Source organism: Mauremys mutica, chromosome 7 (assembly GCF_020497125.1).
Source record: "Mauremys mutica isolate MM-2020 ecotype Southern chromosome 7, ASM2049712v1, whole genome shotgun sequence".
Taxonomy (NCBI): domain Eukaryota; kingdom Metazoa; phylum Chordata; order Testudines; family Geoemydidae; genus Mauremys; species Mauremys mutica.
Window position 1 is genome coordinate 43,144,861 of NC_059078.1, and position 17,383 is coordinate 43,162,243.

At 42.0% G+C, this 17,383-nt stretch overlaps 1 protein-coding gene across 3 annotated transcripts in view; it reads right to left on the reverse strand.

Moving 5' to 3' along the window:
- The window catches only part of PRKCD (protein kinase C delta), a 121,657-nt gene extending 104,477 nt beyond the window's left edge, over positions 1-17,180 (reverse strand). For 2 of the 3 annotated variants that reach the window (XM_045025591.1, XM_045025589.1), the window contains exon 1: positions 16,854-16,971. The gene's annotated coding sequence lies outside the window, so the exon portion shown is untranslated. Of the gene's footprint in view, positions 1-16,853; positions 16,972-17,053 lie in introns of those variants that run through there. The other variant, XM_045025590.1, reaches the window with a different exon arrangement.
- Between the last annotated feature and the right edge of the window lie 203 nt (positions 17,181-17,383).

Consider the following 17,383-nt stretch of genomic DNA (forward strand, 5'->3'; position numbering starts at 1 on the left):
ACCCAGAGGCACAACTCAGATGAAGATCAGTTTATTGTAAGCTAAAGATAGTTCCCACCCTGAAGTGTTTACAATCTAGGCAAACAATAGAGTTGAAGGGTAGGAGAAAAGGAGGACTATTATTTCACACAAGGAGGGACTGAAGCATAGAGAAATTGACTTTCCCAAGATCACACAGCAATTCAGTGGTCAAGCTGGGAATAGTATCCACATCTCCTGACTCCCTGCTCAGCACCCTATCCACTACATCACTCTGTCTCTCATTATATCCCTTTATCTCCCTGGATCCTACTTCAAGTTTGTTTTCTCTTCCATTGCTGACATGGTATTTATAGCATTAGAGCCAGTCAACATATTTTTATACTTGCTCATCCAAGTATAGGGGTATTTAATAGCATGCATCATTTTGAGTTTTGTAAAGTCTTCTCTTTAACACAAACTAAACAGGCAAAGTGGTATTTAATGTTTAAGAAATATCTAGAGCGTTCTTGTAGTTATAACATTTTCTGGCAAAAAAAAGTGATTTTCAAAACTGATTGTCTCCCATTGACAAAACTGAATGGATGGTGGGTGCATCATGATTTTTAGAGTATTTTTAGCTAAAATTCTAATGTTTACATTTCTGCCATGACAACTAACCAACCTTATCAATGAGTAAAAATCTCAAATTCTACAGAGGACCAAACTATGTCCCATCCTATTCCTTTATGATTTTCTTATCATTTATTCCAAGTGGCCAAAGGGAGAAGGGACAGATTTTTCCTGGACCCTCCTGCAGTTACAATCTGATCAGTTTATAAGAGACTTATATCAATTTAGCTTAATTCAGTACAAATAATTGTGGAAAATCAGTTTACAAGTGTGTCGACTGATGGATGTCCACATAAGGCTTTGCTCTGATTTAACTAAATCAACATAAAGCTGATTTTTATCTAAGCCAATGGGACTTGTGTCGGTAGACATGGCCTTATCAAAAATAGCTGGACCAATTTAAATAAGGGTGAAACGTAAGTGTATTTATGCTAGAGGCTTGCACCAGCTTACCTAGAACAATTTTTAAATGGCCTTAGTTACACAAATGCAGTTTTTTAATATAGATAAGGCCTGAGTGAGAGAAAGAACTAGGCATATCTAGAAATTAGCTATAACAAGATATGGTCACAAGATGGAACTCTAGTTACTACATATTAAAACTATTCACAAAAATAGACAGGCTCCCTCCGTGTGCCTTAAGGGTTAAATATTCATCCAACATCTCCTTCAAAATGGAATACTGCAAAGACTTATTTATACACTTGAGCCATTTTAAGAGTTAACCAGAAATATAAGCAATGACCTAGCCTGCAGTTCTGATCTACTAGCAGCAAATTGTGTGCTCTGAAAACTCATTTAAGTTTGGAAGGTGCTCACAAAAGCATCTCTCTCTGTTCCTGGTTCAAGTAAACTCAGTCCATGCTCCCTGATCCCTACCACTACACTCACATTCATTTACAGTTTCAGGATCAATACAAATACTTCACACAGCTCTGAGTTTTTGCATAATAGATGCCTATCACAACACATAGTGCACTAAATGTCCCAATAACAACTATGTATGTTCTCAAATGAACTCGCACAGAAAACGGATAAAAGAGAAAAACACCATATCTCCCATTGGTGAACACTTTACACAATGCAATCACTCCACATCTGACCTGTCAGTCTTTGTCCTCAAAGGAAACCTGCACAACACCTTCAAAAGATGAGCCTGGAAGCTTAAATTCATAACTTTGCTACACACAAAAATCATGGACTTGATAAAGACACTGGATTTATGGCTTTTTACAACAATCCCCACTAATCTCTTTTTTTTTTTGTCCTATGACTGCAGAGGGGTTAACTGGCCACATCACCTTGAATGGGGTCTCTTAAAATATGAGAGAGAGAAGGTGGGTAAAGTAATATATTTTATTGTATCAACTTCTGTTGGTGAAAGAAACAAAAACTTTCAAGCTTACACAGAGTCTTCTTCAGGCCATAATATTACAATACATGTTAACTACTTATGCTAAACAATCTGTTTCAAATTGTATTTAGCTGTGACATTCTGAACACGTTTCCCAGACCTGAAGAAGGGTCCTATGTAAGCTCAAAAGCTTTTGTTTCTCACCAACAGAAGCTGGTCCAATAAATTATATTACCTCACCCACCTTGTCTCTCTAATAACCTGGGACCAACATAACTACAACATTGCAAACATTTAGAAACAATATCCTTCTTAAAAGGCTTCAGCACTAGTGACTGCCATATCTGGAAAATCCATCCAGGATCCCTGGACAAACAATAAAGTCCACCTACTTATAGACATAAATTTTCTCAAACATGGGTGCCTCTCAGGTGTCAAAGGCAATCTGATATAGCACGTAACCTGATATAGCACGTTAGTAACTTCATAGCATCTATGTGAAAAAAAAATGCAACCTGTTAAGCCAGTTCTACTGCAGCCTGTTATAGTGTCAGCAGCTTTTGAAATGAGAACAACTGTATAATAAGATTTGCAACATATTTTTATTCTGGCTGGAAGTTAAGTGAATAATGGATGAGTGACACAATGCACTTCCAAAATCCAATTACACGCCTGATGAGCTTAATACACAACTGCAAACAGTTACCATCTCTTGACTGAACTAAGGATTTAGTGCTAGATCTTACTCTTATTGGAATCAGTGAAATTTTTATCACTAACTTTAATCAAAATAAGATCAGGCCCACAGTTGCTAACAAATAAGAGAATAGAGACAATGAGACAAAACACCATAAGAAAGCATGGGGGAAGCTTCTAAATTACAACAGTTTTCATCCACAAGAAGTCCACACTGTCTCTGTCCTTCCCCAGCTAGGACACAAGGGTAAATTCCAAGTCTTAACAACATAATGAGATACAACAGCCATAAAATATTAAATCTGTGGGAACAAATATTTCATAACTTCTTTTCTTTTTTAAAGAAATGCTTCTCTCAAGCAAAGCTATGTTTGCTTATCTTTAAAAACTGGAGAAGTAAAGTAGATCGATCCAACCTACAATACCCAACATAGGTCAGAAGATCTGTCCAGCAGACATATTTCATTAAAGCTCTGGGATTGCCTTTGGAGACTGTTAAGGACATCAGGAGCTATTCCCTGAAGAAAAACAGTTTATACATTAATGCAAAATAGAGGACGGAATTTACAAATTAGCAGTGCTTGACTTCCCCCCCAACCCAGTGTGCTCTCTTTCAGCTCTTCCCCAGAACCTTATAATAAAAACCAGAGTTCCCAGATACTTAGTGAAACCACCAGAAAGCACATGAGAATACCATTGGTATGCTGCATCCCAGATAAACCAGGATCAGCAATTATAAGCAGCAGCATATGGCTTGAAAACTTGGTCTTTCAGGATAGTAATTATCCTGAAACATAATTATTTCCCATATTCTCTGATTCTGCACTAGGTTGGTTTCCCCTATACCCCAGGCTCCTCAGTAGTTTAGTTCAGCTTTCCCCATTACCCCACTCTCCCAGTTCTATTCTGTCCTCTAGCTCAGCATCCCATTCTATGGGAGCGCCTATAAGATGGGTGCAAAAAAAGGGCTGAAAAACTGTTCCCAGAGAGTAATCAGTGGTTCACAATGCAAGCTGGAAGGACATATCAAGTGGGGTCCCACAGGAATCAGTTCTGGTCAATATCTTCATCAATGATTTAGATAATGGCATAGAGAGTATACTTATAAAGTTTGCGGATGATACCAAGCTGGGAGGGGTTGCAAGTGTTTTGGCGGATAGGATTAAAATTCAAAATGATCTGGACAAACTGGAGAAATGGTCTGAAGTAAATAGGATAAAATTCAATAAGGACAAATACAAAGTACTCCACCCAGGAAGGAACAATCAGTTGCACACATACAAAAGGGGAAATGACTGCCTAGAAAGGAGTACTGCAGAAAGGGATCTGGGGGGTCATAGTGGATCACAAGCTAAGAGTCAACAGTATAACACTGCTGCAAAAAAAAAAAAACATTATTCTCTGATGTATTAGCAGAAGTACTGTAAGCAAGACATGAGAAGTAATTCTTCTGTTCTACTTCGTGCTGATTAAGCCTCAACTGGAGTATTGTGACCAGTTCTGGGTGCCACATTTCAGAAAAGATGTGGACTAATTGAGGAAAGTCCAGAGAAAAGCAACAAAAATGATCAAAGGTCTAGAAAACATGTCCTATGAGACAAGATTGAAAAAACTAGTCTGGAAAAAGATAAGACAGAGGGGACAGGATAACAGTTTTCAAGCACATAAAAGGTTGTTACAAAGAGGAGGGAGAAAAGTTGTTCTCCTTGATCTCTGAGGATAGGACAAGAAGCAATGGGCTTAAATTACAACAAGGGCAGTTTAGGTTGGACATTAGGAAAAATTTCTAGGGTAGTTAAGTACTGGAATAAATTGCCTAAGGAGGTTGTGGAATCCCCATTATTGGAGATTTTTAAGAGAAGGTTAGACAAACGCCTGCTCTATATAATATTGAGTCTGGCCATGAATGCAGGGGACTGGACTAGGTGACGTCTCGAGGCCCCTTCCAGTCCTATAATTCCTCATGATCCCAGCCTCCTCAATTATGACACCCCCCACTATTTCAGCCTCCACGTTCCTGCTTTTCCTCATTCACAAGTCCCCATTCCCTTCCATGCATGCTGCCCCATCCCCCAGTACTCATACGCTCCCTCCAGGAGCAAAAATTTGGCTTTCCCCTTTTCCAGAGCACAAGCAGCATTCTGTTCATTGTAGCTTGATACCCTGTATAAGTGACTGCTAGCTCCCTACAATGAAGGGAGTTAACACCACTCTGTGCATTCTGCTCCTCACCAGAGAGAGAAAAGGAGGGGAGCTGAGGTCAGAATGAACCAAAGTTTCCCCTTTTCTTTCCAGTGTAATGCAAGAGAGGCAGAGTCATGGGCTGGCCTAACAAGAGCCAGTGGCCATGTTCACAGGCCCCCATGATGCAATGAGTTCAGTCTCTGGTGTTCAAGCAAGTTCTGGTACAATGGCTCTGCTGGTAAGACCTTTGTCGGGATGGTTGGCAGCTGATCATTTGGGACTACTAATCTGGAAACCAGAGAAGTCTAGAAATAATCTTTAAAAAGTATCATACAAAGCAAACAGAAGAGCCTGGTGTCATTTTTTTTTCTAGCCAAGAACCTTCATTTGAGGTAAAATGAAACTATGCCCTCACTTGCCAGATATTCTCTTTGAAAAAACAACTTTTGTCACAATGAGATTCATTCCTGATTAAATGAATGAGTGAAATGCGCGTTCATAAACACCTTCCAATTGCAAGAGATCCCTAAAGTGGTTACACAAAGAAGCAAGTTCAACCTACTACAGGCAAAGGGAGTAGTCATCATGAACTAAGTTAACAGCCTGGTTCAACTAGAGGTGGAGGGGCAGGGCACAAGCAGACTGCAGATTCCTCATTTTAATGCTCATTCTGTAGAAACTAGTCTGTTGTTGGTGTATTTTTTTAAATAAAGATGATTCCAGGCCAAATCTCCAAGCCCCCAGGAAGTCAACAGGAATGCCCTATAAACCCTTTGGCCCAAATCATTCCCTCCTTTAGAAAAGCCTGTATAAGGAGTCCCTAGAAGATGGAAGTTTCTACAAGGATCCCTCAAAAAGCTCCTCTTCTACTATTCCAATCGGATAGAAGTGCAGGGGTAGCCCTGCCCACTGTGGAATAAACTACAGACTCTCCCTCAAGCTTTCAGGGATCTGCAGCAGGTCCTGTTTCTTCACAGTGGCTTGGTCTCCAGTAGCCCCCAGTTCAATAGCAGAGCTGCTCAATTGGAACTGCATTATCAGGGAGTCTTTATGGCCAGGGTGGTCCCGCTGGGCAGGGAGATCTCTGTATGAGATAATACAGATTCAGGCTGTATTGTTTTTTTCTGCTGAATTTCTGCTGGGTCAGAGGGGGCATAATAAGAGTTCTGCAGCCTTGCCTACTAGCCTCTCATTCTCTCTACCCTTCCCCCTGCGCTGGGTTTGGAGAACTGGCGAGAGGGAGTCCTCTTTTCTGTAGTGGTGTGACTGGTATGGGGGAGATCCCAGCACTGAAGCTACTTCCTCCCTGTGATCCATATACAACTGGGGCCATCAGCTGACTTCCAAGTTTGGGTCAGTTCTTAGTTTATCAAAATGAATTCAGCTGTGCTCTTATGCACCTAAGTCACATAATCCTCAGGTGAACCAGGATAAACTTGCTGAATTGAAATGACAAGAGTCAGCTTTAGACAGCTGCTAAGGAACACAAGAAAAGGACATTATTAGTGAACTCTCTCAACTTCCTGATGAGATCTTATCTTAGTATGAATTTTTTTAGTTCACTGAAAGCCACAGATCTTAGCTAACAGATGCATAAGAGCACAGTGAAACTTTTATGGAGCCACTGGAAATTCTGCATTAACAGAGCTCTAATGCATCAGCAAACTGAATGATAAAGAATTAAGTCACTCTATGATCACACCGCACACCTAAAATCTAGAGCAGTGATACTCAGACTCAGGCTCACAAGTCCCAAGTGGTTCTTTAATGTTTCTCCTGCAGCTCTTTGCAGCACTTGATATTAAAACACTATGATTTAATTATTAGCCAATCTAAGTTTTAACTAATTAGGATGCTTTTACTATGTTATTATTCTACTGTAGTTGATAAAATAATAATACTTGGTCAGTCGTTTTACTGTGAGAATATTGTGTATATATAATTCCTCTGTCATACTGTTTAAATATGAATATATAGTACTACAGTAAATGAAACATTTAATTCACACTACTGTGGCTCTTCTGGGTAATGCTGACCGATAATGCTGAACCACTGAGGTCTGAGTATCACTGAACTAGAGAGTATGAGAAATGTGGTATTTTTGCAGCAAAGATCTCCAGGTACTTTTGAAGAGTCTTCTGTCAATACTAAAAGCATCTTTAGTCAAATCAACTCCTACTCCATCACATGCACACATACTTATATGACTGTGTGGGGTTTTAGTTCTTATTGTAGGAATCACAGCGTGAATCTATAAAGGAAGCAAAGTTTGCTGTCAAAAGCATGAGATCTTAACAAGAGGAAAACACCCATCCAGCCTGAAATAAATACATCATCTGTGTTCTTTTCTTACATGTATTTAAATGAATAAGAAACTGTTAAAAAAAGCAATACATCCTACATAGACAAAAGGTTTTCCATTAAGATATTATCTGACATAATTATGTCATTGCCACAAATCAGCATTTACACCAGTGTAATCCAAGTAACACTAAAAAAAAATTTAGATACAAAACACTCCCTTCTTTAGTTACTTAGTTGAGCCAACCAAATGCAAAGTCACCCAGGCAAGGCAAGGGATGAATCTTGCTACATATATTTCACTAAGATGGTACTATGGAAGGATTTGGCCTAGAGTTTCTCCATTGTTATTAATTTTTCATGCAGCAAGTTTTCTTTAAATGAAAAAAACCTCATGCCTCACCCTACTTCCCACCCAGCCCGAAGCAGTTCCCAAACAGAAGTTTTTGGCACACTACCTGTTAAGTTTAGTTTTAAAAAACCTCATCAAATAGCTCTGTTAGCAATAGACTAACTAAGCTGTATTGAAGTAAGTGGGAGTTTTGGCTTGCAGGGTCTAGTCCATAATATTTTACTAAGAGACAGATTTTTAAAGGTATTTAGGCACCTACTGGGATTTTCAGAAGCACCTAGATGCCCAAGTCCCATTGGTTTCAGTGGAAGTTAGGTGCCTTTGAAAATCCCATTAGGTGCCTAGCTGCATCTTTAGACACCTAAATATCTTTAAATATCTGGCCACAAGTTTCCAGAAATGTATTTCAATCAGCAGGCAAACAAAAAGACAAGTCTGATATCACAACAAACAATAAGACTTCCTCCTCTCTGTAACTCTTCCTATATTGCATGTTGACACAAAATAAATCTGGTGCACTGACATATACGAGCTGCCACAGGCATGATGAGGACCAAACTCTGTAATCACTGAGTGTTCAGGTTTAGCAAGTTTCTTAGTCAGGCAGAAAAATGTGGTGGCGAAGATAAACTGCATTTCCTCAAGAAACCATGGACTTTAAAGTGATAAGAGGTGCAAAAATCAATATTCACAAACATTGCTTTTAACAGGTTTGCAACATAAAGTTACTCGGGGGAAAATGAGGTTCTAAATGGCTTATTACATAACTTGACCTTTAACTTATGGGACCTAAGAGTAAGTTTCACCTTTTTGTTCCCTATCTGTCATCTCATGAAACCAACACATAATAAAAAACTAGGTTAAGCCAGCACAGGACTAGATTTTCATCCCCCCAACACATATAACTTTTTATGTTGGGAGGGAAAACATTTATTATGTTTTCCCTCCCATATAAAAGATCCATATCTTGCTGGGCATGTTTCATAGAATCATAGGACTAGCAGGGACCTCAAGAGGTCAAGATATACAGGTGTTTATGGTCACACAGCCAGTATTAGAACCAGGCCTGTGATCTATAAATCACCTCTGCAAACCAAGGAAGGATGATACTTCCTATAACGAAAAAGGTGGCCTGTGCATAAATAAACATTGGTCTATGATTGGGGGCTCATAGGAACTACCACCACACAAATAAAAATAATAGTGTCAATGAAGTGTAAAAACACATTATTGGATGACATACCAACTAAGCAAACAACCTAATAATACTTTGCCCATGACTGTAATGCCACCCAAATTATCTCTTGTTCTCGTTGGTAATTTGCCCATCTGCCCTGTTCTTTTAAGCAGGTAACATGTTGGAATCCACAAGAATCCTTTTCTGAGCCACATTTTTAAGTTTTGATTCTCTGCTCGCCCAAAAATACAGGTGACAAGAAGCACCCCTCAACTACACACACACACACACTCACTCCAAAACATAGTTGAACTTGTATAATTTAAGGCCTAGCAACTTTGAGTGTGTCCCTTTCCAGGTGAAACCATTAAGGCGCATTATTCATGCTACAGTTCTATGAAATTATCTGTGACAGCCACATAGAAACACACTGAACAGTTTATTAAGCAGTTATCACTGCATGAATACCAATTGAATGTGCTTGAGAAAACACCCTTACATCAACTTTTCAACACCACACACAACAGCAAACAAACTACACGTTAACCCAGATTCATGGGAACTGAAATACCTAAAATTATTTTCTATTTATGTAGATGTGTTCTGAAATTCTGTTTATAGAAACTGATTTTACTTTATAATGTCAGATATCAATCACATGAAAATGATTTTAGTGCAGGGGTCGGCAACCTTTCAGAAGTGGTGTGCCGAGTCTTCATTATTCACCCTAATTTAAGGTTTCACATGCCAGTAATACATTTCATCATTTTTAGAAGGTCTCTCTCTATAAGTCTCTATAATATATAACTAAATTATTGTTGTATATAAAGTAAATAAAGTTTTTAAAATGTTTAAGAAGCTTCATTTAATTAAAATTAAATTAAAATGCAGAGCCCCCTGGACCAGTGGCCAGGACCCAGGCAGTGTGAGCACCACTGAAAATCAGCTTGCGTGCCGCCTTCGGCATGCATGCCATAGGTTGCCTACCCCTGTTAGTGTGTGATCATGTGCAGCAGCCATATTGATACAGCATCATCACTTCCAAGGGTGAATGTGTTTTTGCATCAAAATGTGTTTAAATATTTATGCTGAGGTTTTTAAACAAGTTAAGTACCCAACTCCCATTGAGTCTCAATCTTTTGACAGCTTCAGCCTTAAGCATTAAGTGACAATAAACTGCATATATTTGAAAGGCATAGCAAACCTTCAAATCACTCAGCACCAACATTGCAACAATTTGTAAAGACCCTCTATTTCTCAGATGGATCAAGGATGTTCCCAAGTTTCATGAACTTTTAACCCCTCTGATCACCCCAAAGGACTTGCATCCCATCATCATGGTCCTGCTGACAAAGGAGGAATGGATGGCTCTCTTCTGAGGTTGCTGACCGAGTAGCATGAGGCTCTCTCTCTAGTAAACTGAGTGCCAATCTACTGCTTTGCTCCTTGTTTCCGCCAACACAGTTACTGAAAGATACTGGACTGGGATACTGCAATGCATATTCTATAGCTTTTTATTAATTTTGTGCAGTTGCCCTCCCCTTTAAGAAACATTTATAAAAGACTAATATTAAAGTCTGGCACCTCAGCTTATGCTTTTGGAGTTTTCCCTGCGCCTTCCTCCTACTAGCTAGAACAGCATCAATTCTAACTGAATTTTTGTCAATTGAAAAAAAAAAAAAAAAAATATAACAAGCAACAGCAAGTTTGACAGGTCCAAAATCTAATTCAATCTAGTGAAAAAATAAATCTTGCCTCTGACAGGTGAAAGCTTTTTCTGGCAAGTGGGCTTCAATACCTTTATTTCTGCATAAACTAACTCATATTTAAAAAAATTAAATAGCCTGATTGTCACAGGTCCTGAGAGCACCCACAGTTCCCATTACACAGGGTGATCAGTACATATGGGGAAAAAATAAGTAAGTCAAGCTATCACTCTCTAGTTCTTATGGCAGCTAAGATAACCTTCTACATAGGACACAATGTAAACCAATGTACTGTTTTCTTTCTGAGTTTGCAAAAAGAGAGCTCTAGTGCCTGTCTCTATTGCTCATAGCTTTGCCAAATACAACAGATTCAAATTGGCATGACTCTTGATATTTTCCACTGCTGTCCAGGGGGTTCTGAATAGCAACAGTGAAAATGACCAGAGTATGTTCATTTTATCCTTCTGCAAGACTCAGGTTCCTTTCTCTGCTGGCATTTAGGACCCCTTGCACAGCTTGAAACTATCAGGAACCAACTCAGGCATTGAGGCTATTCAAGGAGAGGAGGACTCAAAGGAAGCTGTCGAGAGGTACAGTAGTGGAGCTCCACAAATAGTTACAAGGCTGAATGGAAGAGGAAAGCGCATTCATGTTTATTAGGCACCTACTAGCCAGAAGCTGATATGCAAGATGGAGGCCCAGACTAAAGTCCAAGGAGAGCATTCTGGTAGGAATCCCAGCACTCTTTTCAGCAGCCAACAATAGTGGGGGCGTTGGGTTTCTAATAACAAGTGGGTTACTCTGGAATTTCACTAGTGGTTCCCTCCTTTTCTATCTGCTTTAACTAGTGTTTGATGTTTCAAGCCCTGGTCTACTCAACCTTTTTTTTTTGTGGGAGGTAAATGTCTTTCTGATCTTGGTGGTGAAGGAAGAAGAGTTCCTTATCTCTTCCTCAAATCTGAGGTCTAAGATCTGAACTACAACTCATTAGAGAGCCAAGATCTGGAACACATAAGTGTCTTGCCTACTCCCCAAAATTAAGTAGACAAGCAAAGCAGAGGGACAGCATGACGTGTATGTCCTTGAACCAGAAACGAGAGTGGCAGGTCTAATTTTAGGCCTAGGGCCAATTTAGAGAGTGGCTTTAATACAAAAACTTTGTTATTAATGATGATATTTACTTAATCTATTATTTTGATAAGTAAATAGATTTGTTTTTGTTTAAGTATCCTTCCAAAATTTGCAAGCTCACAAAAGTAAATACATTTAAGCAGTGCTGCTTTCCTCGTAGCCCATTTTCTCTTCAGTGTGCTGTGAGGTCAGAAATCAGAATTTATTATATCTCAGTATTTCAGGCTCACCAGACCGACGCCACGGTGACAGAATTATGACTGCACAAGAAAAAGGCAGGCTATACGTTATAAAAAATATACCCCAAATATATTCACAAATAATTATGGCATAGGCAAAATACCAGCCAAAGTAAATTGCTTCCTATGTTTAAGAGATCTCTTTCTATCAGGTTTGTCTCAGCATGGGAATCACTGTTTTAAACAAGGTGGTGTCTTCTTGGCTCAGTTACCGGTGGAGGGAGGGGTGTGAGGGGCACGGCAGAACTCAGGCTACTTTCTATGAATTCTGCTTCACATCAGACAGTGACTCTATGCTGCATTTAACAACTATATTGGCCTTACATCAACAGAGCTTTGTAACAGATGACAGTTGCCTACACTCTCATATTGAGCCATTCATTGCCACTGAGCAGCTGTAATAACTTGACGGCTAAGATTGAACTCCTAGAATTAGATTGCTAAAGTACTGGTAGTTCTTAATTTCATTTCATTTATCATTACACAAAACCATTTAATTTGTGCTTAATGGAGTAATATTTCTCATGTTTAGAAATTTTGGTTTAAAAATACAATTCCAAAATGTATAGTTTTTACCTTCTCCGTCTCTCAGCCCCTTTAGAAATAACAATATTTTAAATTTCATGAAGAGGTAATGCTTAATTGAAGGCCATTATAAGAAGGTTTTATAAAGAAGACAGTCAAAGAACCTTAAGTCAAGAAGAGTATTATAAAAAGAAGAAGATAAAGGGTATATGCATGGGAATGCATTTGTGGAACCTAATGATTGTATTTTAACATACAGCTTGAGGTAGGAAGTAGAAGCTGAAAAAGAAGATAATGTTCTGAAACTGTGTGTTGCAATCTGCAGTGTTTAACTCTTTCCCCAAAGTTTGCAGACTTTCCACTGTGGCTTTGGGTAACTGATAATCCATCAGTCAAAATATTAGATATTAGCTCATACATTTTTGTAACAGACGTTTTCAGGAACTGCTCTAAACAGGAAATGCTGAACATTTTTTTTTAATTACTGAAGTAGCTGTTGAGCAGTTAAGGAACATTTCAGGAAAACTACAACATTGCTGCTTCAGTTTGACAAACTGCAGTCACCTCAAAACTCAATGGCATTTCTTTCTCTGGTTGTTTCTTTGGTGTGGAGCACAGCATGCATTACTTGCCTGTGCATTTAACAGTAGCTAGCGTACCAAGTGAAAGAAGCACTTGGGGTATGCCTCCACTGCAACTGGAGGTGTGATTTGCATCTTGGCTAGGCATACCTATGGTAGCTTGAATCTAGCTAGCTCACTAAAATGGCAGTGAAGATAAAGCAGCGCAGTTTTCAATGCAGGCTAGCAACCCGATACGTATCTATGGGGACTGGGCAGACTTGGAAAGCCCATGTTGAAGCCCACGCCTGCATTGCTATCTCAGTGGGTTAGCTAGACTAAAGCAAGCATGGGTATGCCTACACAAACTGCAAATCACATCTCTGATTGCAGTGTAGACATAGCCTAAACGTGTGCATGAGGCCAAGAAATTAGCAAAATTCAAAAGAAATTGGACATTCATATGGATAACAAGAATATCCAAAGTTATGAAAGTTAATGTGAACAACATTTTGTTAGAGACTTTAAACCTAATGTTTCAGGTTAAACCAAACTAACTGTTTGAGATTAACAGAGTGAGACAATGTGGGAGGCAGATGATCTCCCATTTATCTTCAGTGGAGTTCTTACAACTTCCCCTGGTCCTGCCAACTGTCAACTCAGAGGATATTAGACTAGATGGACTTTTGGGCCTGGTAGTTCCTATGTGAAAAGTAATAATATCTCCTCTGTGCTACCTACGTATTTTAGGAGAAAGATAGCACAATATCCAACCAACCCCTGTAAATTAAGACTTCAGATATGAACATAAAATGCTATATTTCAATAATGTTAAAGGTTCAAACTCCAGTGTAGTATTCTCATTGGAGAATCCTGAAGTTTCCTCTATGAACTTATACATATAGTAGGGGGTATGTGTATGCATATATTGTATGCATACAAAAAGGGGAGACCAGAAAGGTTAATTCCTTAAATTTTACTCTGTTTTCTAACTGCTTTCAAAAGATCCATATTTGATCACATAGCGAGGGATTTTATAGCCTGACATGCTAAGCATTTATACTTATGGTTCAAATGTGCTGCATATCCAGTAGTGATCCTTGAGAAACAAAAACTGATGATACATGTGTCTGGACTAAAAAGACTAATCTTACCATACTTAGGATCTATATTAAGTGCAAATGTGACAGATACCATCTTGACTGACATGAGAGGATTTGAACTCAGGACCTCAAAAATTAACAGCATGAGTTTGAGTGAACGAGACAAGGCTCAATAATTGGACACTGTAACAACTCACATCCTCCATGGATCAGCACTGACGGGTCTATGAAACAAATAAATGCATATACATGCGCACACAGAGTGTAGGGTTGCCAACCTTTCAGGACTATCCTGGAGTCTCCAGGAATTAAAGATTATGTCATGTGATGAAACCTCCAGGAATATGTCCAATCAAAATTGGCAACCCTACATTACACAAGCTCCAGATATTTGAACAGGGATTGAAGATGTAAGAATTCCATTATCTTGTCATATAGTTACAATTTGCTTAGCTCACTGAAAACTCAACTTTGCTCCCGTTTGCTTTTGGTGTATATATATTTTTACAGTCTGTTCTGCTGATATGTTGCTTCATCTCCCAAATCAAAGGAAGCTACGGCTGTTTTATAATCAAACGTTTAGCTGACATGATAGATAGATAAATGACTTCATTCTGTAGCATTCCTGGGCTAAATTATGATTCCTCCCTGAACACAAAGTTTCCCTGTCCAGGTTAGCTATGCTTCCTGGAGCTAATGATCACTATTATCACAGTGAAACCAGAAGACATGCTAAGGACAAAGGCCACACAAAAAAAGTCTCTCATTCAGACAGCTGCAGGGCTGCCCAGAGGGGAGGGGGGGGGCAAGAGGGGCAATTTGCCCCGGGTCCCGCCGGGGCCCCCACAAGAGTTTTTCAGGGCCCCTGGAGCGGGGTCCTTCACTCACTCTGGGGGGCCCGGAAAACTCTTGCGGGGCCCGGGCCCTCGGAGCTTCTTCCGCTCCCTGTCTTCGCCGGCGGGGGGGGTCCTTCCGCTCCGGGGTGGAAGGACCTCCCCGCCGGCAAATTACCGCCGAAGTGGGACCCACCGCCGAAATGCAGCCGGGTCTTCGGCGGTAATTTGGCAGTGGGGGGCCCTTCCGTTCCGGGACCTGCCGCCGAAGTGCCCCAAAGACCCGCGGCGGGGGCCCCCCGCTGCTGAATTACCGCCGAAGGCCCGGCTGCACTTCGGCGGCGGGTCCCGCTTCGGCGGCAGGGGGCCCCTGCCGCAGGTCTTCAGGGCACTTTGGCGGCGGGTCCCGAAACAGAAGGGGCCCCCCGCCGCCGAATTACCACCGAAGCAGGGGCCCCCCGCCGCCGAAGACCCCAGGCCCCCGGAATCCTCTGGGCAGCCCTGGACAGCTGAGCCATCTCACATACAGGGATACAACTTTTACTAACATGTAGAAGAGTATAAGCATCTTTACTTCCTGGCCCCTCACTTCTGAAGCAAGAGCACCACTGAAAACGCCTAACTAAAAACTATATGACTTCCATCATTTGTTGCAAGGACCATTTGATTAGCATCAATTGTCATGTTGGCTATATTTCAACAACCACAATTTAAAAAATGTCAATGTACTCTTGCCAATTCCCATCCTCTCAAGAAAAGGGGAAACACAAATCAGCTAGGAAGCCTTTTTTTTAGCTGCTTTCTAAATGTACTAAATTCAGGTTTTGTTACGCAAGTCCATTATCATGTATATTAACTGGCATCAGCGTCTATGGCGACTATCTTAGTTCAGAGTTAGCCAGAGACCCCTGTTTCAATATGTTTACTGATCTAACTCTCAAATATTCAGTAACCTATTTAACAAAAATCCCTTGCTGATTTACAAACCACCACTGACCAGCTTTTACACTCAAACAAAGTTTAGCACAGGGGTCGGCAACCTTTCAGAAGCGATGTGCCGAGTCTTCATTTATTCACTCTAATTTAAGGTTTTGCGTGCCAGTCATACACTTTAACGTTTTTAGAAGGTCTCGTTCTATAAGTCTATAATAGATAATTAAACTATTGTTGTATGTAAAGTAAATAAGGTTTCTAAAATGTTTAAGAAGCTTCATTTAAAATTAAGTTAAAATGCAGAGCCCCCCGGACTGGTGGCCAGGACCTGGGCAGTGTGAGTGCCGCTGAAAATCAGCTCGCGTGCTGCCTTCGGCACTCGTGCCATAGGTTGCCTACCCCTGGTTTAGCATGTAACAAGTAAGGCATTTGCAGCAAGACCTTCGGAAGGTAAATGACTAAAGTAAATAGCGTAACTCTTAGGAGCAAGTTCACCCAGAAGAAAAACAGGATTCGAAGTCAGCAAACAAATCTGTCAAGAAGGCGGCCCGAGCCGACAGAAGGACTTACGCTGATACTCCCTGATTTCTGTGCGTTTACCACGGAGTCATTACACAAAATATGGAGGCTCACAGAGCCAGGAAGCCATGGTGGAGTTATCTCCTCGCCAAAGGATGTCAGAGGCAACCTTTGCTTACCCCACAGCTGTGCGAGCTCTGCGGAGCAGCCCCGACCGTCTCCTTACGCCGCCAGGAGGGGAAGACAGGACAGATCAAGGCTCCCTCGTTGAGTTACACGAGTGTCCCCGTCCTGAGCCCAAAGCCAGCTACCCCCGCCACCCTGCCGGTGCTGAGAGGGGACCCTGAGCCCCCGGGGGCAGCTAAAGGGAGAGCCACAGGCTGGAGCAGACCGAGCGCTGCCCCCCGCGGAGATGAGCACCCCCTAAGCGGGGACAGGGGCGGCCCCCCCCCCGGCCAGCACCCGCAACCAAGGCACGAAGGAGCCTCCTGCAGAGGGAGGGGTGGGAGAGGCAGCGCCTGTGCCGCTTCCTCATTCACCCGGCGCCAGGCGAGGCAGGAACTGCCGTGCGAAGCGGGGAACTCCCCGAGCCGGGGCCCCGGCGGCAGGTACCCGGGCGGCGCCCCCCGCGCGGACCCCAGGCACTCACCGCCTCCCGGGGGAGCTGAGCACGGCGGGGCCGGCGTCCCGGCCAGACGGCGCGGAGCTGCAGCAGCTCCCAGGCCGAGCGCTGTCCGCGAGCTAGCGAGTTTCCAGCCCAGCCCGGCCGGCCCGCCCCCCTGGCTCTCCGCCCGCCCCCGCGCTCCGCCCTCCGGGGCACGGCTCCCTCCTCCGCCCCGGCCAGCTCACCTGCCCCGCCGGCTCCGCCTCGCCCCAGGACTGGGGTGTGTGGGCTCCTGCTGCACCGGCTCTGGCGGGAAACCTAGCCACAGAGCCCGTCCTCCGGCGGCGGGGCGCGGGACAGAGCCATCCTCCGGCTCCGCTTACTCCTTCACCACCCTTGTCTTCTCCCTTTCCTCGGTCCCTTCCCTTGCTCTCCTCCCGCCTTTTCCCTTCTCTCTTCCCTCTCTCTTGCTCTCCTCCCGGCCTTTTCCTTTGCTCACTCTCCTTCCCCCTCTTCCTTCTTTTCCTCCCTCCTCTCTTTTAGTCTCCTCCCTTCCCTGACGTTACCGTCCCCCT